A 22,120-nucleotide genomic window follows, 5' to 3' on the forward strand; every position below is an offset into this window, starting at 1 on the left:
CTGTCTGTCTGTGTGTCTTTCGTTCATCTTTCTTCTTTCTATCTCTCTCATTTGTCTTCTCTCTATGTCTCTTTCGCTCTTCTCTCTTCTCTCTATCTCTCTCATCTCTTTTCTCTCTGTCTCTCTCGCTCATCTCTTTTTTCTCTCTCTGTTTCTCTCGCTCATCTCTCTTCTCTCTATCTCTCTATTTTTCTATTCTCTCTCTCGTTCATCTCTTTTCGCTTTCTTTCTATATGTCTCTCTCATCTCTTGTTTCTCTCTATTTTTCTATATGTCTCTCTCTATCTCTCTCTGTGTCTGTTTGTTTGTCTCTCACTCTTTTGTTTCTCTCTCTTTCTCTCTATGTGTCTGTCTGTCTGTTTGTCTCTCTTCCCCATTGTGTTCACATTACTCACTCTCTCCCTCATCGCTTCTCTATTTACTGAGCTCTCCACTACAAGAAAATGCACTTTTAGCGACCACTTTGTCTCTCTCTCGCTCATCACTCTGTTTCTGTCTCTCTCTCTCTCGCTTTCTCTCCTCTATCTGTCTCTCACTCATCTCTCTCTCTCTCTCTCTCTCACTACTCATCTCTTTTACCAACTTCACCTCTACGACTACCATTACTACTACCATTGCCACCACTCCACTACCACCACTACCACTACTGCCACTACTACTACCATTACCTCTCTTTCACCCCTGCCACTCCATTTACACTACCACTACCACAACTTCACCACGAATTTCTTTCGCTATCACCACCACCACCACCATCTCTCTTTCACCTTTTTTTCATTAAAATATTTTTTATTAAAATATTGCCCCTACTTCTACCAAATAAAAAAAAATAATATTTTTTTTCATTAAAATAAAAATGAAACAAATAAATTTTCAATCTTCGTAACTAAAATAATATTTTTAATTTATTTTTCATTAAAATAATATTTTTAATTTTACCAAATAAAAAAAAATTTATCAACTATAAAAATTATTTTAATAATTTTTTATTTTAATAAAAAATACATTAACTATAACATTTGTGGGTGTGTAGGGTTTTGTTTGATGTGTAGGGTTTTGTTTGAGAACACACACAAAACAAACACCACAGAGCCGTCTCCTCTCATCTCCTCCTGCTCGCTCTCTCTCTCTCTCTCTCCATCTAGGGTTTCGCCTTCCTCTCTCTCTTTCACACAACGATGGCGCCGATCATCCGTCACCGCCGATCCTCCCTCACTCCCGATCCTCCCTCACCGTCGCTCGTACCTCACTGTCGATCCTCCTCCCTTACCGCCGCTGCTGCCTCCCTCTCTCTCTCTCTCTCACAAACGACGTTGACGGTTGCTCGCCCCTCACCGCCACTCCTCCCTCACTGGCGATCTTCCCTCACCGCCGATTTCAAAGGGTATCTCTCTCTCTCTCTCTCTCTGTGTCGGGATTTCGGATATAGGGGGTTTTCATACACACACACACATATATATATATATATATATACATCTGTGAGTGTATATAGGGGGGTTTTTGATCTGTTATATATATATATATATATGATCTGTTTTTTTTTTTTTTGATCTGTTTTTCCCATACAGATCTGCCTAGTACTGCTACTCATACCAGCCTCTTTTAGAAGCAATTGGAGAGTAATTCAATTTCTACTCATACCGGCTGGGGGTAAGTATAGGATTGCAGTATGTTCTTTGTATGGTGTAGGAGCATTCTGTCTTCCCTATATATTTCTTCAGTGGACCTTACAATGGTTTGGAATTTTGGCTCATTCATGTTGCCAAAATTTGCAAGAGTTTCTGGAATAACTTAGATGAAAATGATAAAGATAAATTTTATGTAGAATGAAATTGCTCTTCGTTCATCTCTGAGGGGATGGTTCTGTCAGTTGGTGGTTGAGAGTAATCACTGAGCTAGTCTTGTCAAAGATTTGTATGATACGTTGAATAGGAGCTTATGTGCTGGATGTGGCATTGACATTTGGAATTCCAGGTTGTCTTAGAGAACAGTAAGTCATATTATCCATGTTCAAGAGTTTGATTGGGCTTGACAGACTTGTCTGCAGCAATTCAATGAGCAAGGGGGCACCCACATACACTACAAGAAAAGTAAAACAAAACATCTAAAACTCCCATATATATCCGTTCACTCAGAAGTCTCTACATAGTCCCTGCAGCAATTCAATGAGCAAAAACTGTACACGAATTTCTGACTTCTGTTGTTTGTAAGAAATATTTTGTTAATTTTTTTTTTTCCTTTTTTGAATGTCATCCTTGGTTAGTGAGTGTATTTAGATTACAAGGGGATGTGGCAAAAATATTTTATGTTGACAGGTTCATGGGCCTGGGGCTGACATGGATACCTTGTGTGTCGGACCATCTTACGTAAATAGAGAGGTTGGTTATAGTTTGGGTCATTCTTTCTTGTTAGGTTTTGCAAATCCAGAAGCTTTATATTTAAAGGTTGATATGATGTTTGTCTGCAGGAAGATTTCTTTATTATATTGCATGATATGCTGGCTGAAATGGAAGAAATTACTGAGCTTCAACCAGTTCCAGATGCTTATGTCCCAGTAATGAAGTTCAAGTATCAGGGAAGACCTCTCTTTCTTGTTGCATGGTTGTTAACTATATTGTCTGCTATTTTCTCTCATTTTGAGGCCTTCCCTTCTCACTTATTATCTTCATTTTCCCTTTTCCAATCCCTGCTCTGAAATGATTTCTGGCAGTTCTATTGAATACACTTTTCTACTTTTGAATGTGTCATTAGATAGAATTTTTTTTCAATAAAATAAATTATTCTATTTTAATTTTGATAAATCATGCCTTGTATCCTGTAGAAAAAAGTGTTGCACGTTTGATGTTTACTCAATATTAACCCGCTTTAGTTTAGTCTGTTAGCATAGTCTGTTGGCATATGTCCAGTCTCGTTGTTGGTAGTATTAATCGTTAGTAATTCTCAACATAGTTTGTGTGAGATGAAAAAAAAAGAGTAAAAAATAAAAATAAAATCAAAGAAAATACTCAAATTATTTATGTAGGGGTGAAACTGACAGGCATATGTTTTTGTTTTTGATATTTTTATGTGGTCTAAAATCGGGTAGGTAGGGGTGCTATTTAACTCACCATAAAATCTAGCTTAATGGGTATGTTCTACAATTTCACGCAGGGTTCACTTGGGACTTGTATAAACTACCATAGACTATTCATCCATAAAAATGTCAAAACAGTTTGCTAATTGTTCTCCACAAAAGGCTTTAATTTTATTTATTTTTATTATTATTGAATTGGGTTGCTTTTCCATCGTATGGTCTATTTAGTCACCATCTTGTTACTGGGACATATAGACACAGTGTCTTTATAACACGTATACGTTAGGAGTGGTTTAAAGCTGGATTCATTTAAACTCCTATTTTATTCAACGTCCTTTGCATCATCAGTCTGTATCGCTTGATGTGGTTTTTAATAAGTTGGGAAGATTTTCTTTCATTCTTATCCTATTTTCACTTTAAAAAACATGTCCACAACTTCGAATCCGATTTTGGAACATCATATTGTTTCAATTGTATAATTCATTTGGGATGTTTGGTGGTTTGTTTTGTTTTGTTTTTATGTTTTCAGAAACAAGAAGTAATGAAATTTTCAAAACTATCTTATGTTTCCATATCGTTTCTTTTTTCTTATAAATTTATCCTAAAGGCTCATGGTGTTTCTTAAAAAATGAGTTGTTTTTAAAGAAAAAAAATCCCAATATCTTGACCTTGTATGTAGGTAAAGCTGGTTTACAATTTTTTATAAAACTAGTGAAAAAATCATTTGCGTATGGTCTCTACTAGATCCAAAGGTGTTCATATTAGTAAATAAATAAAAAAAGAAAAAAGAAAACTCTATTCATATATAAAAATTGTACAAGAAATTATGAGAAGAATGATATTCCTGTAAAAAAAAAAAAAATCTTCATTTGCATTTTGTTTCAAAGTGAAAAGTAGTCGCATTATTTTGTACAAAAACTTTGTAAGAATTTGTGGAGGGATTTGGAAAAAGGAAAAGGAAAGGAAAAGGGAAAATATAGGTGAAATAACATAGTTTTGCACACATTTTCTCTTTTCATTTCTAAATCCCTCCCCAAAATCCATGACCTAAACACAGCGTAAGGGCTGAACATAGAAGCTTCATTATAGGATAATTTTTGAAAGTCTCATGTTAGATACATAGAAGCTTCATTATAGGATAATTTTGAAAGTCTCATGTTAGATTCTCAATGGGTGCGAAAAAATTCAAGCTCGTGTGACTTGCAGGTTATTATGCGTATTCAGAGTTTGAGTTTATTCACGAGGCTTTGTACCCGCTAGACACTCGCCCCACTCTGCATTTCCTTAGCTGCAAGAGTGGGAAAAGAATTATGTAAGAAAATGCAGCTGATATAGTATTTTCTATGGTATTATTAAATATGTTATGCAATGTAATCACAAAATCTAGTTTATGCCAGTGAAGGCAGGGTAGAAAACAAAATTTCTGAACTCTTCTTATTGGTGCAGAGCTTGCGTACACCATGGCCGTGACTGAGCAGTGGGATGTTTATAGCTTTGGGGTGGTGGTTCTAGAAACAATAATGGGAAGGTATCCAAGCGAACTACTCTGTTCAGTGTCATCATCATCTGCTCAAAATAGTCTGCTGAAGGACCTATTAGATCCCTGCTTCTTGTCTGCTGTCAATCAACTGATTGCTCAAAATTTGGTTCTCTTAGCAACAATGGCAATGGCATGCTTAAGTCCCAATCCGAGATCTCAGCCTACAATGCTGCAGGTGTCTTGAGTGTTTCTTGTTCACAGACCACTGTTACCAAAGCCTCTGCAGGCATTACAATGTGGGAGCTGATGAATCAGGGGATATATAATTCCATGGACGAAAATTAGGTGAGGTTGATATATAATCCCAGATAGTGTATGGTTTATTCTAGTTTTTTATTCAGTTTAGTGAATGTTTATTTTGTGTAGAATTAGCCTACACAATGGTTGCAATTGAGAAGTGTGATGTTTGTACACAAGAATTTGTTATTTGAATATCATTACACAATAAGTAATCGTATTTGGGTGAATTTTTATTTTATTATTTTATTTTTTTTAGGATTTGGGTGAATTTTATAATTTAAATATGCTTTTATGAATATGTACAGGTTAATTATTCTTTGTAAAATATTGAATTTGATGGTTTGATCAATTTTTATTTTTATTTTCTGTTATGATGTTTTTGTGAATGGAATGTAAATAATCAGCTCTTTTCACCGTCGGAAAAAATAGAAATTTTTAATATTTTTATTAATTTTGTTATAGGTTTTACTTTTTGCGACGACATTATACTGTCGCAAAAAATAGAAATTTTATTATTTAAAATAAAAATTTTATTATTTTTTAATATTTTTTGCGACGGCATTACACTGTCGCAAAAAATAGAAAATTTTATATTTTTTATACTTTTTGCGACGGCACACACCGTCGCAAAAACAGTGTTTTTTTTTAAAGAAAAAGATTATTAGCGACGGTGTTTTTTGCCGTCTCAAATAACATTTTTAGCGACGGTAAAATAGGGCCGTCGCAAAAAAGTCAAGAAATTTCAAACGTTATTAGCGACTGCACGGTGCCGTCACAAAAAGGTAAAAAATGCCGTCGCAAAACACTAGCGACGGCACTTACCGTCGCAAAAACTCTTTTGCAACCCCTGCAGTTGCGACCCCCTCTTTGCCGTCGCAAAAAGTCATTTTGCCGTCGCAAAAAGTATTAGCGACGGCATTAGGAGTATTAGCGACGGTATTTTACCGTTGCAAAGAGTCAAATTTTTTGTAGTGATGAGTGGAAGGACACATGGCAAGACAAGGATGAAGATGCGAGAAATGGATAGTTACTAAGCAGTTATTGTTGTATTTTTTCCTCTATAAATAGCAGTCAATGGCTACATTGTAAATGATTCAAGACTCAAATCAAAGACAATTGATTTATATTTTTCTTATCATTTATATTTTCTGTATTTTATTTTATGAACTTCCTTTTTCAAAGCATTTATTTTCAGCATTTCCTTTTCAAAGCATAGGAATAGAGGTAAATAATTATTACTTTAATTGTTCATTCAATCATCTTTCTCCGTCTCCCTCTTTCTTCTTTTAATTTTTCTTTTCTCTACACTTGGCAATTTTTAAGTCCTCATCATTGAGGCCAAAGAACCGTCAATGCAATCACTTGATAATTGGTTTGAATTTAATCTGTAAAGATTTTTCAATCCTTGTTGGCACGCTTACATTTATGATATTTTTCTTTGTAGGAAAAATAAGCCAATAGGTACGTTTTCTAGATAATGTTGTACTTGGTTTTCAACCACGTCCTAAGCCTTGTATTTAGCCAGATTTTTGTCCAAATACCTCAATAGAAAGTTTCTCATTGGATAGCGGGCTAGATTCATCTTCAATAGCTTTGTCCTGCCGCTTTTCAAGCTTGTACTACAATATTCATTAGTTGAGATAAAACTAAGTATCCATCCACATTTTATTAAGGATATAAGGAACAAAAGTACATAAAGATTGATGTCTTACATGCCTAAAATCTCAACATCAGCATGCACCCATGCCTCTTTTTTCTCACTAAAATGCGTCTTTTTGTACAACTCAACAAGTTCAAGTTCCTCTCCAATGGCACGGTCTTGCTGTGCCATTTATAGCACACATTAAACATCAATATAGATTACGTTGTTCAATTACAATTTCAAAACATAAATTATAGATTCTATAATTAATACCTCATCATATTGCACTTTTCTGAAGGCCTTCAAGCTAGCAGTGCGGAGGACTTTCAACTTCTTCCGATTCAACTTATTCTTGCCACATCTCATCTATTATTAAATGCATAAGTCAAAGTACAAAGTTACCACTGTGTTTGACAAAAAATGAGACAAGATTGACAAAGTTACCTTATAGTCCTTGTTAGACAGCTTTTCACACAAGAAGCTCTACACCTCTTTTTTCATATTTTCAGGTGGATCCGCAAGGGTAGATTCCATTGTAGGAAAACTTCTAAAGCTTAGTTGTAGGTCATGTCGATAGTTCTTATACCAATCATGCGTCAATTTGAGGATAGATTCAATAGCATAGTGTCACAATCCAAACCCGCCCCTATGGGTTTAGCATCATAACCGCCCAGTAACCCTTGGATTACCAAAGGCCTCTTAACAAAATAACATGAAATTAGGGGTTGTGGAAGCAATAAACAGAAATATACATAGCCCATTGAGCTGTAAAGACATACATGAGACATGTATTCTTAAACTTTCACAAAGACACGTGTGACGTCAAAAGATATAGTTGATACATGTCACTCTATGTACTGTACATATTAACAGAAATTGTCCATAATCAAAACAAAAGAACCAAAGTCTTAAATATTCACAAAAACATGGCCACGGGGCTTGACATGATCCGGAACCTCCTCGGGAAGCACAAAGGGTGACTAACAAACACAAAACCCTTCAAGCATCATCTTAAGCCTAGTTGCGCACCTGGTCAACTACATATATAATATAAATAGTGAGCGGGAGCCCAGTGAATAATAACAAAGTAAAGGGTTTTAATGAATGATGTCCATCATAGAGTTAGAAATCAGAGTTTATATCAGAAATAGAGTCATATATATATATTTAGATTTCAAAACAGAAACAGATTCATAAACATGTTAACTTTCGTTTTCAAAGTTCATACATTTCACATCATAGTACGTAGCACATCCATTAGCGTTAACAAATCCGATGGCCTATAAAGGGACAGCCGTGAAGGCATTCTGATAACTTGTAAAAAAACAGCCATAAGGCATTCCGATGACTCGTGTGCACAGATGTAGACACCCCATTTTTGACCGACCTTAAGACTCAGACGTCATCAATTGAGCGTTCGGTGATGGTTCAGGTTGTGCTCCTTTCGAGGTTCGGAGTTTTTGGCTGAGAGTCTTGCCTTTAAGCCTCTGAACTCTTTGTGCTTTGGCTTGGTTTGCGGACCGAACCTTGTTTCTCTTCCCTGGAGGGAGGGAGTGGTTTGGTAGACCATGTCTTTATGGTCGTAGACCGCTTTTCCCGTTTGGAGACCAGTTTCTGATTTTCGGAGTCTTCGGCCGCGCGCCTTGGCTCGAGACCGCTTAACGTTCTTCGTTTGGCGTGGTTTTTGAACCACACCTTGTTGCCTCTGCCTAGAGGGACACTGTGGTCCGGGAGACCACTTTTGTGGTCGCAGACTACTTTTGATACCCGTAGACTAGTTTTCGAGTCTCCCGGCCGTGCGCCTTAACTCCCGAACTTTCATCTTGCATCCTTTTTGATTTATTTTTGGTACAAACCTTGCTTTCCTTGTTTGGAAGATGTTACAAGGGTGGGAGACCAGTATTTCCCCTTGGAGACCACTTTTCTTCCCGCCAGCCAGTTTTCTGGTCTGACAACTGGTTTTCTTGGTCTTTGGGCTACCTTTTCTGGTCAGCCACCCCACCCCTAGCTTGTTTTCAGTGTGCTGATCATCTCCCACCATGGCCGACCACTTATTTTCTTTGGAGACCACTTGTAGTGGTTGGTCGACCACTATAAGTAGCTGGCCGATCACTTCAAGTGGTTGGCTGCTTTTTGTCACCTTTTTGGAGATATTTTCCTCCAACTGGCACAGTTGGAGAGCACTGAAGCCATCATCCATACATGTGTATGGAGGAATGGCCTTGAACCTTTAGCTTCCTCAAGAAGCTTTACCTTTTGTTCTCTATAAGAGAGAACCACCTCCTCCCTCCTCTAGGTTCAGAAAAAGTGTGCTTGAGTGACACATATAATATATATCTATACTTCTTCATTTTGCTCTTGTTTTGTGCCTTAAAGTGTAATTTTGTCTCACTTTTGTACACAAACACACACTAAAACACCATACTCTTGGAGCTGAGGTCCCTTGAAGTTGTTTTTGGAGTTCTTGGACTGGTTTGAATTCAGAAAAGTTGCTGGAGTTGTAGCTTTAAAGAGGGTCTTCAAAGGTGAGCATTTAACCTTTGAAACCCCCATTTTTGCTTAAGCTTTTAGCCCTACTTGCATGCTGTTTTAGGCTTGACTTTAAACTAAAAAAAGTTCTGTTTTTCAGTCCTTGTGAAGTTTGTTTAAGGTCACTTTTGCATTGGGGGTGGTCCACCCCCTTTTAGGCCTTGTTAGGCCTTGTTTTGAGCCATCACTTTTGGCTCTTGTTCTAGCCTTTGCATGACCTTTCTACCATTGAAATTCAAAGGATTTTCAATGGTGGAAAGGTGGTTTTGAGGTCCCTAAAAAGAGAAGGCCATCCCCTCTCCTTGTGTCTTCAATACTTATCTTGAATGCCTCATGTGTGAGCATGTTTGTTAAGTTTATGTTGTCCATATCTTAGCTTGTATGTAGGGTTATTTTGTTGTGGTATACCACTGTTTTTACTTGGTTTTGTCACTCCATGCATGCCTTATACATTTGTAGTGTAAATCACACAAACTAATCTTTGTATGCTTCATGAAGTAGCATGTCATTCTAGCTTCATTTGAGTCCATTTCAGCATGTTTTTGGTGATGTTTTGCCATGTCATACCTCTGTTAAGGTTTGATTTAGTTGGCCTTTGCATGCTCCATGCACTTATAGTGCATTTTCATGAATTAGCCTAACATGCATCATGTTTTAACATGTCATTCTAGCATGATTCTGGCTTAACTTCAAGAAGATTTTGTCCATGTTCTAGCATGCTTTAGCTCTGATTTGTGTTGTTTTGGCCATGCATGGCATGCTTTGTATATCTATAATGCATTCTAGCTTGTTAGCTTTGTGTATCAAGTTCACTAGCATGCATTACTCAGACTATTTGAATGATTTGGCATCATTTATAATGTGTTTTCAGTCCATGTTTCATGGTCATACACTTGCATCTTACACTCATTCAATGCGTTAGAGGGTTTGCCCCTTTATGCCTTAACATGAATCATTGAGTATGCCTTCATGCCTTAGCTTGCGAGCCATCGTTTCAATGTGTTTTTGGGGTTATCTTGCCATGATATAACTTTGATTTTTGTTGGTTAAGTCATCCTATGCTTGGTCTTAATAGATGTAGTGTAATCTGCCTTATTTGACTTGTATGCATTATGTCTTATGCCTTTCATGCTAGCTTGTTTTGGCTTCCTTCCATGCATGTTTTAGTATCATTTTGACATGTTCTAGGACTGTTTTGGGTTGCCTTCGCCATATCTTTCATGCTTTGTATAGCTGTAGTGCAATTGGCCTTGCTAGCTTTGTGTTTTGTTGACTCATGCATGCTATCTTTGAGCTATTTAGATGATTTGGCATCATTTAATACTTCATTTCAGAGTTTATAGCATTGCCATGTTCCCACTTCTTTCATGCTTTGAATGCCTTTAAGTGTTGCGCATTGTTGCCTTACTTATGGCCTAGCATGTATGCCATCTTGCCTAGGCCTTTGAGCCCCTAACTTAGCATGTTTTGGTATTTGTTTAGACCTGCTTGAGCACTGTTTGTGGTTGGTTCATGCCTTTTCGCCACGTATTGCATGCCTCATTTGTAATCCTCTTTATTATCCTTCATGCTTTAGGACCTTTGCATGCTATACTTGTGTTTGTTTGAATGATTTGGCATCATTTCACACTTAATTTCAGTGCATTTAGTGTTGTTACACTTCTGCATTTATCACTCCTTGAGCCTTCTTGAGGGTTGTGTTCTTAGGCCTAGTTGATAGGCCAATGCATTGTGCATGCATGCCTTGCCTTTTGTGCCTTTGTTTTGATGTTATGGCCGCTGATTTGGGTAGGGCTGAGGTCTGTCCATTTTGGTTTAAGTCCATTGAGCATTGTGTATGCCATGTTGCATCGCATCGTGCATGCTATGTTATTATTTGCATTGTGCATGCCATGCTCTTGATTCGCATTGTATATGCCATGGTCATATTGCATTGAGTATGCCATGATTGTCATTGCATTGAGTATGCCATATTGTTCATTGCATTTGTGTATGCTATGTTCATTTGCATTGTGCATGCTAGTTGTTGTTCATATTGTTGCATGCTTATGTTATCTTGCATTGAATATGCATGCATTAGTATTGTGCATTGTGCATGCCATTAGCCTTGTCAGGTTATTTATGTTGCATTCCATGTTTGCATGCTTAAGTCATATTGTATATTTGCATACTTGTGTTGCATTGCATTTTTGTATACTTCATGTTACATAGCATTGTGCATACCATGATATGTGTTGCATTTTGTTTGGATTAAGTGTTAATCCAAACACGAGAAACGAGGGACGTTTCATACTTACAGTGATGAAACGTGGCTCAATTCTCGGTCGCCGATGCTCTTGATCATACATGATAGAGTTCTAGGCATTTATGTGTTTATTCGTGTATTCATTTCATATTGAATTGTGCAACTTCGCCTCTCGGCCATCATGCATCGAAATGCGTGATTGGTGGCCCGAGGATTGAGAACCACACTCCCTTGAGCTCATGAAATGATAGGGAGGGTGGTTGTGCACACATATCTTGCAAATACATTGACATGCCCTTTCTTACTCTCTGTTGCAGAAAACTGGAGTTTGTCAGCAACAACTGGTCGGCCAGCCAGAAAAACTAGCTGGCCGACCACTTTTTCTGGTTCACAACAAAGACAGGTGGTCGGCCATGTCTGGTAACACCCCTAGGTGGTCGGCCACCCTCCCACAGGTTCCCATGGTGCAGTTTAAGCTTTCTGGAGCTTGGTGCAAGGTTTTGAGAACAATTGCAAACAGAGGCAAGTTGGGGCATCGCGACGGATTTCAGAACGAGGCGACCAAGCATGCGTGCATTCTTCTCCCTCTGAGGATATTGCTTTACTGCTTTACTTAGCTTCTTTTCTTAGCTAGTTTATGCTTTGGTTATGTAATTTAAGTAGTTAATGCGTTTTGCTGCTTACTCGTGTTATAATAGTTAGTTAACTAGGAATAGTTAATTAGCATTGTTTGTAATAATTAGTTTAATTATCTTAGATTAACTAGTTAGTTTCTTATTCTGACCCTCCGTCGAGAGGGCCAATTGTTGTAATATTTTGTTTAGCATACTTTATGGTCGCATGCGTGCATCCATTCATCTGTTTTACATGCACCGGGCTCGGCGCATCATACTAACTACATTGTATTTCAATTCCAAGTTGAATACATGTACCGAGTTGCATTTCACATGATATTCTAGATAGCCAAGCCTATTTTAACTACATTTCGCATGTGTTGCATTAGCCATCTTAACATGAACTAGGTGTCACGACCCAAACTTGCCCCCTATGGGTTTAGCACCGTAATCGGCCAGTAATCTGTGATTACCGAAGGCCTGCTTAACAGTAATAACGGTAATATAGAGTACAGGGGTTAGCGGAAGCCAAAACAGTAAATGAAAGATGTCCAATGAGCTGTGACAGTCTGTATGCAAAAAGACTTTTCATAACATATTCACATTCAGAACAAAAGCAGTATATACATACATCATATACAGACATTCAGGTTAGGGACCAAATCCCTACCATAACAGTACAGTACAAGTCTATACAGTATTACAAAACAAAGACAGAAGGGTGAACTGAGGCACTCCAAAAACGCCTAAGCTTGAACGCACTTGGAACCTCGTAGTGAGACACGTTGGTTGGCTTGACAAAAAAGGAGTTTAGCCCAACGCTCCTAGCTCCGATCTGGTGCCTGGACACCTACATATATATATAAACAGTGAGCTAAAGCCCAGTGAATAATAGTTGTGTAAAGAGGTTAAGAATGAATGTCTTTTCAGTCATTAAACAGTCATATCAGTCATTTAGAAACCATAGCAGTTATATGTGGTACATCCAAATAGCAAACAGTACAGTAGGTCTTAATAGACCGAACAGTCAGTTGATAGCCATCATAACAGTAAACAGTAGTGGTTCCAAACATGGGAACCGACAGAGATCTCTGTGACAGTAGCAGTACAGTACAGTAACAGTAAATTGCTATGGATGCCACGAGTACAGTTCAGAAGTAGAACAAGCATTCATTCAGTAAGAAATATCATTTCAGAAAGTAGTACAGTTGATCATTCAGAAAATATTCATAATTGAATATATCTTTACAACATTGTTACTCACAGAGTACTGGGCTATAAGCAGCTAATGAGCATCCTCGGATGCCAACTCTACAGTTATAGAACGAACACACACTAAGTTATACACTTGGGTTTAATAACTTAACCCCTTACTTGACTCGGTGTGGTTCTACATCAATAACCTCATTAAGATGACTTAAACTAGGCCTAGGAATGCCTAAGATGAAAAGAGGATGCAAAGATGTACTTTAAAACACTTTTCAAAATTTTCAGAAAACAGGGGTCTCGCTTGAGCGTGGCTTTCTATGCTCGAGCGGACATGCAGACAAAAGATCTCCGCTCGAGCGTGACTTTCCCTACTCGAGCGGACTGTAAACTTAGGCAAAAGTACTAGATGCATGCAATTCACGCTTGATGGGCGCTCGACCTCTGCTCGAGCATAAGACACAAGTCCTCGCTCGACCGTGCATTCCCTCGCTCGAGCGTTACTTTACCCGCTCGAGCGGGATGCATGTACTCAGAGTGTACGCTCGAGCGTAGAGTCCCCCGCTCGAGCGTGGATCCAAAATCTGGAATTTCCAGATTTGTCTCCAAGCACAAAACTCAACATTTAAAGCATTAAATTCGATTCGTTTGGGCCAATTTTCTGGAAAACACTTTAAAACTCATAATATGATATGTTTTGAAGATCAATTTGCAAAATCAAAACCCAAAGGTGAATCAATTACACACAATATCAAATAAACTTCAAGAACATAAAGTGTATGTACCATGCATGTGTTCAATTGAAATCAAAGCTTCCAATACGTAATCAAATGAGTCAAAACTTCCAAAAACATGATGAATTCATGGACCATAGCTAGGATATAGACATGCATGTAAGAATTTCCATAAAAACAACCTCAAAACTCACCAATGTGTACATGCATGCATGATTCAAGCTTCAATTCAACAATTTAAAACCCATTCTAGACTTAGATCACTAATGGCTCATGGACCATGCAAGATACAACTAGAATTCAAGTTCAAGAAGATGATTCTCCTACCATAGGTCTTCAATTTCAAGTCTAGGAGCTCAAATATGCAATGAACTCTTCAAATCTTCTAAGTCTCAAGCAAATTTTGATGAACTCAAGCTTACTTCCAACTCTCTAGCTCTCTCTCACATTTTTGGTCTCTAGAGGAAATGAATGGCATATCAAACATGAGGGAAGTAGAAAAGAATGGTCTGGGATTGTCCACTAAGTGGCAATTTGGTAATAAAGCCAAACTAATGTAATTTAATCTTATTTAATCAAACCAAATCACATTTCAATTAAATCTACCATAAAATCACATAACACCAACAAATTTTTGAATCGGCCGCCGATAAGGCCTTCAATTTGCAGTTTAAAACATAATACATGAACAGATCAATTAATAGTAAAATAGATAGAAATGCGTTTAAACTAATACACTCAATCAATCAATTCAGAATGTCAGTGAAATCAGTTACTTAATCATGGTCAGTCACAGTTTAGCAGTAATTAGTGGTATTATCAGTAAACAGTGGTGAGGGTTGTCACAGTCTCCCCTCCTTACAAAGAGTTTGGTCCTCCAAACTCGAATTACCTTCATTTTGGAAGAATATCGGATCCAGAGGGAACAGTTTAGGATATCTCTTGATTATATCGTCTTCTCTTTCCCAAGTGGCATATACGCCACCATGGTTTTGCCAATCAACTTTCATTAACGGAATTACTTTGTTCCTTAACTTCTTGATCCGTTGGTTTACAATCTGAACAGGCCGTTCTTCATAAGTGTAGTCATCACTTAGCACTACACGGGTAGGCTCAATGACATGGAAGGGATCCCAGAGGTAATCCCTCAACATTGAAATATGGAACATGTTATGCATATGCTCCATTTCAGGAGGAAGCGCTACTTGATACGCCACCGGATTAATCTTTTCAATAATCTCGTATGGTCCGACATATCTCAGCGCTAACTTGCCTTTAACCCCCAAACGAGTCTGCCCTTTCATCGGTGTCACTTTAACAAAAACATGATCACCTACTTCGTACTCTCTGTCTCGCCTTCGGACATCCGCATAACTTTTCTGTCGGCTTTGTGCGGTTTTCAGTCTCTGTTGAATCAGTTTCACTTTTTCAGTGGTTTCATGTACAATTTCGGGCCCAAGAAAAGGCCCATCTCCAACTTCTGCCCAGTAAATCGGAGATCGACATTTTCTGCCATATAAAGCCTCGAAAGGCGCCATACCAATGCTCGAGTGAAAACTGTTGTTGTTGGCAAATTCCGTTAGGGGTAAACGGCTTTCCCAATTTCCTTGGAAATCAATAACACACATCCGCAGTAAATCTTCCAGAGTCTGGATGGTTCTTTCTGACTGGCCATCCGTCTAGGGATGGTATGCACTACTCAATCTCAGTTCAGTACCCAATGCAGTCTGTAGGCTTTGCCAAAATCTCGATGTAAACTTCGAGTCCCTATCAGAAACAATGGACACAGGCACCCCATGCAATCTAACAATCTCATCAATATAAATTATGGCCAATTTGTCCGCATTATAAATTGTTTTGACAGATAAGAAATGAACAGATTTAGTCAGTCTATCAACAATAACCCAAATTGAATCCATACCTTTACTGGAGCGAGGTAAACCAACAATGAAATCCATAGTGATATGTTTCCATTTCCACTCCGGTATGGGTAAGGGTTGTAGTAAGCCTGCGGGTCGTTGATGTTTGGCTTTGACTTGTTGGCAATGAAAACATTTCGACACAAAATCAGCAATTTCTTTCTTCATTCTCGGCCACCAGAAATTCAGTTTCAAGTCTTGGTACATTTTCGTATTTCCTGGATGGATAGACAGTTTTGAATTGTGGCCCTCTTGCAGGATTCTTCTTTTCAGTTCAGAATCATTCGGTACACACAACCTTCCTTGGAATTTCAACACATTGTTCTCAAATTTGAAATCCGGCCTCGGTTTAGATTCTCGTTCATCGATGATCTTCTTCAAGAAGTCATCCTGTTGTTGTTTCTCTTTAATCTCCTCAATCAGTGCCGGTTGAGCAGAAATAGCGGCTAAGGTTCCACCTTGTTCACGCAAAACAATTTCGACTTCAAATTTTTCAAGGTCACATAGCAATTCTTTCTGCCCGGTGAGTAAACAAGCTAAATTTCCAACTGATTTCCGATTGAGTGCATCAGCAACAGTGTTAGCTTTCCCTAGATGGTACAAAATTTGCAAGTCATAATCTTTTATCAGTTCTAACCATCTCCACTGCCTCATGTTCAATTCTTTCTGTGTGAAGAAGTATTTCAAACTCTTGTGGTCTATATACACTTCACATGTCGCCCCATAAAGGTAGTGACGCCAGATTTTCAGTGCAAACACTACTGCAGCAAGTTCTAAGTCATGGGTCGGGTAGTTCTTTTCATGCGGTCTCAGTTGTCGGGAAGCATACGCAATCACTTTACCATTCTACATTAAAACGCATCCCAAATCCTTATAAGAAGCATCACTAAATATGGTAAAACCATCCGTACCTGAGGGTAGGGTAAGAATCGATGCAGTCACAAGTCAAGTCTTTAACTCTTGAAAAACTGATTCTCTCTGATCGATCCAGTTAAATGATATCCCCTTTTGAGTCAACTGAGTCAATGGTAAGACAATCTTGGAGAAGTCTTTCACAAATCTCCTGTAATACCCGGCTAAGCCTAAGAAACTTCGAACTTCTGTAACATTAAACGGTCTGGGCCAATTCACTACTGCTTCAATTTTCTGTGGGTCAACTATAATGCCATCCTTACTAATCACATGCCCCAAAAACATTACATTATCAAGCCAAAATTCGCATTTTGTTAGTTTAGCATACAGTTTCTGTTCTCTTAGGGTCTGCAAGGCAATTCTCAAATGATGTTCATGTTCTTCCGTGCTTTTGGAATAAATCAAAATGTCATCTATGAAAACAACTACAAATTTGTCGAGGAATGGTTTAAAAATTCTATTCATAAGGTCCATAAATGCAGCAGGTGCATTAGTAACTTCGAAAGACATAACTAAGAACTCATAATGTCCGTACCTCGTTCGAAAGACAGTCTTTTCAATGTCCCCTGTCTTGACTTTCAACTGGTGGTATCTACATCTAAGGTCAACTTTGGAGAACACTTGGGCACCCTGTAACTGGTTAAATAAATCATCAATACGAGGCAATGGATATTTTTTTTTCATTGTTACCTTGTTCAGTTCACGGTAGTCAATACAGAGTCTCAATGAGCCGTCTTTCTTTTTCACAAATAAGATCAGCGCGCCCCACGGTGAAGTACTGGGCCTGATGAACTTCTTATCTAACAGTTCTTGCAGCTGAACTTTCAACTCTTTCAATTTAGTAGGTGCCATTCTGTAAGGAGCTTTAGATACTGACTGTGTACCGAGAATCACATCAATGGTGAACTCAATCTCCCTATCAATCAAATCCCCTGGCAAATCATCTGGAAAAATATTTGGGAATTCTCTAACTATAGGAATACTGTTCACATAAGTTTTAGCATCAGTAGGTATAGTCAATATACAACACAGATACCCTTTACACCCATTTTTAATCAGTTTAAAAGCTTTCATGGAAGAAATCATATATGGGGGAGGTACTAATCCAACTCCGTTAAAAACAAATTCAGGCAGTCCAGGTGGACGAAAAACAACTTGTTTTGTTAAACAGTTTATGGTAGCATGATATTTTGTTAACTAGTCCATTCCCAATATCACATCAAAGTGATCAATATTCAGAGGCAGTAAATCAATATACAAATGAACATCTCCAACAATAATTTCACATGCAGGGTACATATAAGCACAAGTCATAGATCCTCCAACAGGTGAAGATACAGCTAACAGATAGTTCATAGGTTCTAGTGGTCTATTTAATTTTCGCGAAAAAGCATGCGATACATATGAATGTGTAGACCTCGAATCAATCAGAACATAAGCATTTTGAGTACAGATTGAGAGTATACCTGACACAACGGTCTTGGTATTCTGCACATCTCCCGGTACGAGTGCAAAACACTCGGCCTTGCCTCATAGGCTCTTTTCTCGTAGCTTTGGGGTTGGGTTTCGGTGGAGCAGTTGATGCTGCTGCGCTTGGTGTAGCTTTACTATTGCCTTGAGAAGTGGAAGGACAATCTTTAACCATGTGGCCTACCTTGCCACACCTGTAGCAAACACCTGAAATTTTATAACAAACCCCTTATGCCTCTTACCACATTCGGAATAGGGCGGTATGAAACTATTTCCCTTACTGGAACTAGTTGTTGACCCCGTATTCTGCTTTTTGTTCAATGAGTTATTTCGGCCTTTCTTGAACTTAAAGCCTCGTCTCTTACCGCGTCATTCAGTCGCTGGTGTTTTAGTCTGTTTTAATGCCTCGATGTTCGACTCAGTCATTATTGCTCGATCAAAAACATCCATGTATTTCAGTAACTTCAGAACATTTATCTTGTCAAGTATTTCAACATTAAGGTCGCCTTCAAACTTCATGGCCTTTTTGTAATCAGTATCAACCATGTGTGGTGCATATCTGGTGAGTTCAGTGAATTGAGATTCATACTCTGCTACCGACATGGTGCCTTGTTTCAATTGTTCAAACTCAGTCACTTTGTGGTCCCTGACACACTGAGGGAAGTATTTCTCAAAGAAGGCTCCCTTAAACTGAGCCCAATTCATGGCAGTATTGGTGTCGCGGACCAGCATCCACCACCTTCTGGCTTCCTCTTGCAAAGTAAAAGTGGCCAATAGGACCTTGTGTGCTTCAGAACACGGAAACACTTCAAATAATTTCTCTGTTTCAAGAACCCAGGCTTCAGCCTTTAGTGGTTCAAGGCCTCCTTGGAATGATGGCGGTTTCATTTTACTAAACTTCTGTGTTAGAGCAATTATATCATCATTCACATTCGGTTCCGGCTATATCGGAGGAGGTGGGGGCTGTTAGTTTTGTTGTAGCCTCAAGGCCTCAGTCAACAGTTCAACTGTTCTTTCCAATCTTGCCATTCTGGCATCAGATGATTCTGCTTCATCAGCATTCCTTGCGTTGTCCATTTCATTATATACAATACAATGATAATAAACATGGGCAGTTTCATACTTAAACACATTAGCACATTAGCACATATATTCATGTCATGACCACACACACTTTTTCATGCTCATACAATGCCCTAATTACTTTTCTAAGACATCATATAGCTCAATTGGACACGTGTGTGCCGTATAACTCGTGGTTTGATATCGCTCTGATACCACTCTGTCACGACCCAAACCCGCCCCTATGGGTTTAGCATCGTAACCGGCCAGTAATCTGTGATTACCGAAGGCTTGTTTAACAGTAATAACAGCAATACAAAGTACAGAGGCTGGCGGAAGCCAAAACAGTAAATGAAATATGTCCAATGAGCTGTGACAATCTGTATGCAAAAAGACTTTTCATAACATATTTACATTCAGAACAAAAGCAATATGTACATACATCATATACAGACATTCAGGTTAGGGACCAAATCCCTACCATAATAGTACAGTACAAGTCTATACAGTATTACAAAACAGAGACAGAAGGGCGAACTGAGACACCCCAAAAACGCCTAAGCTTGAACACACTTGGAACCTAGCAGTGAGGCACGTTGGTTGGCTTGACAAAAAGAGAGTTTAGCCCAAAGCTCCTAGCTCCGATCCGGTGCCTAGACACCTACATATATATATAAATAGTGAGCTAAAGCCCAGTGAGTAACAGTTGTGTAAAGAGGTTAAGAATGAATGTCCTTTCAGTCATTAAACAGTCATATCAGTCATTTAAAAACCATATCAGTTATATGTGGTACATCCAATAGCAAACAGTACAATAGGTCTTAACAGACCGAACAGGCAGTTGATGGCCATCATAACAGTAAACAGTAGTGGTTCCAAATATGGGAACTGACAGAGATCTCTGTAACAGTAGCAGTACAGTACAGTAATAGTAAATTGCTATGGATGCCACGAGTACAGTTCGCAAATAGGACAAGCAATCATTTAGTAAGAAATATCATTTCAGAAAGCAGTACAGTTGATCATTCAGAAAATATTCATGATTGAATATATCTTTACAACATTGTTACTCACAGAGCACTGGGCTATAAGCAGCTAATGAGCGTCCTCGGATACCAACCCTACAGTTATAGAACGAACACTCAGTAAATTATACATTTGGGTTTAATAACTTATCCCCTTACTTGACTCGGTGTGGTTTTACATCAATAACCTCATTAAGATGCCTTAAACTAGGCCTAGGAATGCCTAGGATAATATGAAGATGCAAAGATGTACTTTAAAACACTTTTCAAAATTTTCAGAAAATAAAGGTCTCGCTCGAGCGGACATGCAGACAAAAGATCTCCGCTCGAGCATGACTTTCCCCGCTTGAGCGGACTGCAAACTCAGGCAAAAGTACTGGATGCATGCAATTCACGCTCGATGGGCGCCCGACCTCTGCTCCAGCGTAAGACACAAGTCCTCGCTCGAGTGTGCATTCCCTCGCTCGAGCGGACTGTAAACATATGAAAAGTACTGGATACACGCATTTCACGCTCAAGCGTTATTTTACCCACTCGAGCGGGATGCATGTACTCAGAGTGTACGCTCGAGCGTGAAGTCCCCCGCTCGAGCGTGGATCCAAAATCTAGAATTTCCAGATTTGTCTCCAAGCACAAAACTCAACATTTAAAGCATCAAATTCAATTCCTTTGGGCCAATTTTCTGGAAAACACTTTAAAACTCATAATATGATATGTTTTGAAGATCAATTTGCAAAATCAATGCCCAAAGGTGAGTCAATTAAACACAATATCAAATAAACTTCAAGAACATAAAGTGTATGTAACATGCATGTGTTCAATTGAAATCAAAGCTTCCAATACGTAATCAAATGAGTCAAAACTTCCAAAAACATGATGAATTCATGGACCATAGCTAGGATATAGACATGCATGTAAGAATTTTCATGAAAACAACCTCAAAACTCACCAATGTGTACATGCATGCATGATTTAAGCTTCAATTCAACAATTTAAAACCCATTCTAGACTTTGATCACTAATGGCTCATGGACCATGCAAGATACAACTAGAATTCAAGTTCAAGAAGATGATTCTCCTACCTTGGGTCTTCAATTTCAATTCTAGGAGCTCAAATATGCAATGAACTCTTCAAATCTTCTAAGTCTCAAGCAAATTTTGATGAACTCAAGCTCACTTCCAACTCTCTAGCTCTCTCTCACGTTTTTGGTCTCTTAAGGAAATGAATGGCACATCAAACATGAGGGAAGTAGAAAAGAATGGTCTAGGATTGTCCACTAAGTGGCAATTTGGTAATAAAGCCAAACTAATGTAATTTAACCTTATTTAATCAAACCAAATCACATTTCAATTAAATCTTTCATAAAATCACATAACACCAACCAATTTTTGAATCGGTCGCCGATAAGGCCTTCAATTTGCATTTTAAAACATAAAACATGAACAGATCAATTAACAGCCAAATAGATAGAAATGCGTTTAAACTAATACACTCAATCAATCAGTTCAGAATGTCAGTCAAATCAGTTACTTAATCATGGTCAGTCACAGTTTAGCAGTAATTAGTGGTATTATCAGTAAACAGTGGTGAGGGTTGTCACACTAGGATCATGCATGATTCCTAACTAGTTCTCTGTTTTGGCTCGGAGTACACTATGAGTGTTTATGCTTTAGCATACTGGATGTGTGTAATTGACTGCCATGAAAACATGCTTGCCATGAGGCTAACTGCTTATTTGATATAACTGTCTGAATGCCTGCGGGTGAAGGTTGGATTACTTGAATTGAAACAAATCATCAAATCCCCAATTTAGCCTACTTGCGAGTAACAAAATTCAAACCGTTTTCACAAACGAACATGCAATGTTTTGTTTCAAATTAGGCGATCTAGTCTACTTGTATGCTGTGC

The 22,120-nt window shown here is 38.3% G+C and overlaps 1 long non-coding RNA gene across 1 annotated transcript; it reads left to right on the top strand.

Moving 5' to 3' along the window:
- The first annotated feature begins 1,088 nt into the window (after positions 1-1,088).
- Positions 1,089-5,091, top strand: LOC145806167 (uncharacterized). The gene is made up of 5 exons (XR_014348891.1): positions 1,089-1,384; positions 1,569-1,650; positions 2,316-2,378; positions 2,468-4,385; positions 4,520-5,091. It is a non-coding gene; the product is annotated as an uncharacterized LOC145806167 (long non-coding RNA).
- Positions 5,092-22,120: the final 17,029 nt, after the last annotated feature.

This window comes from Camellia sinensis, chromosome 13, assembly GCF_055761805.1.
Source record: "Camellia sinensis isolate YWXY chromosome 13, ASM5576180v1, whole genome shotgun sequence".
NCBI lineage: Eukaryota > Viridiplantae > Streptophyta > Magnoliopsida > Ericales > Theaceae > Camellia > Camellia sinensis.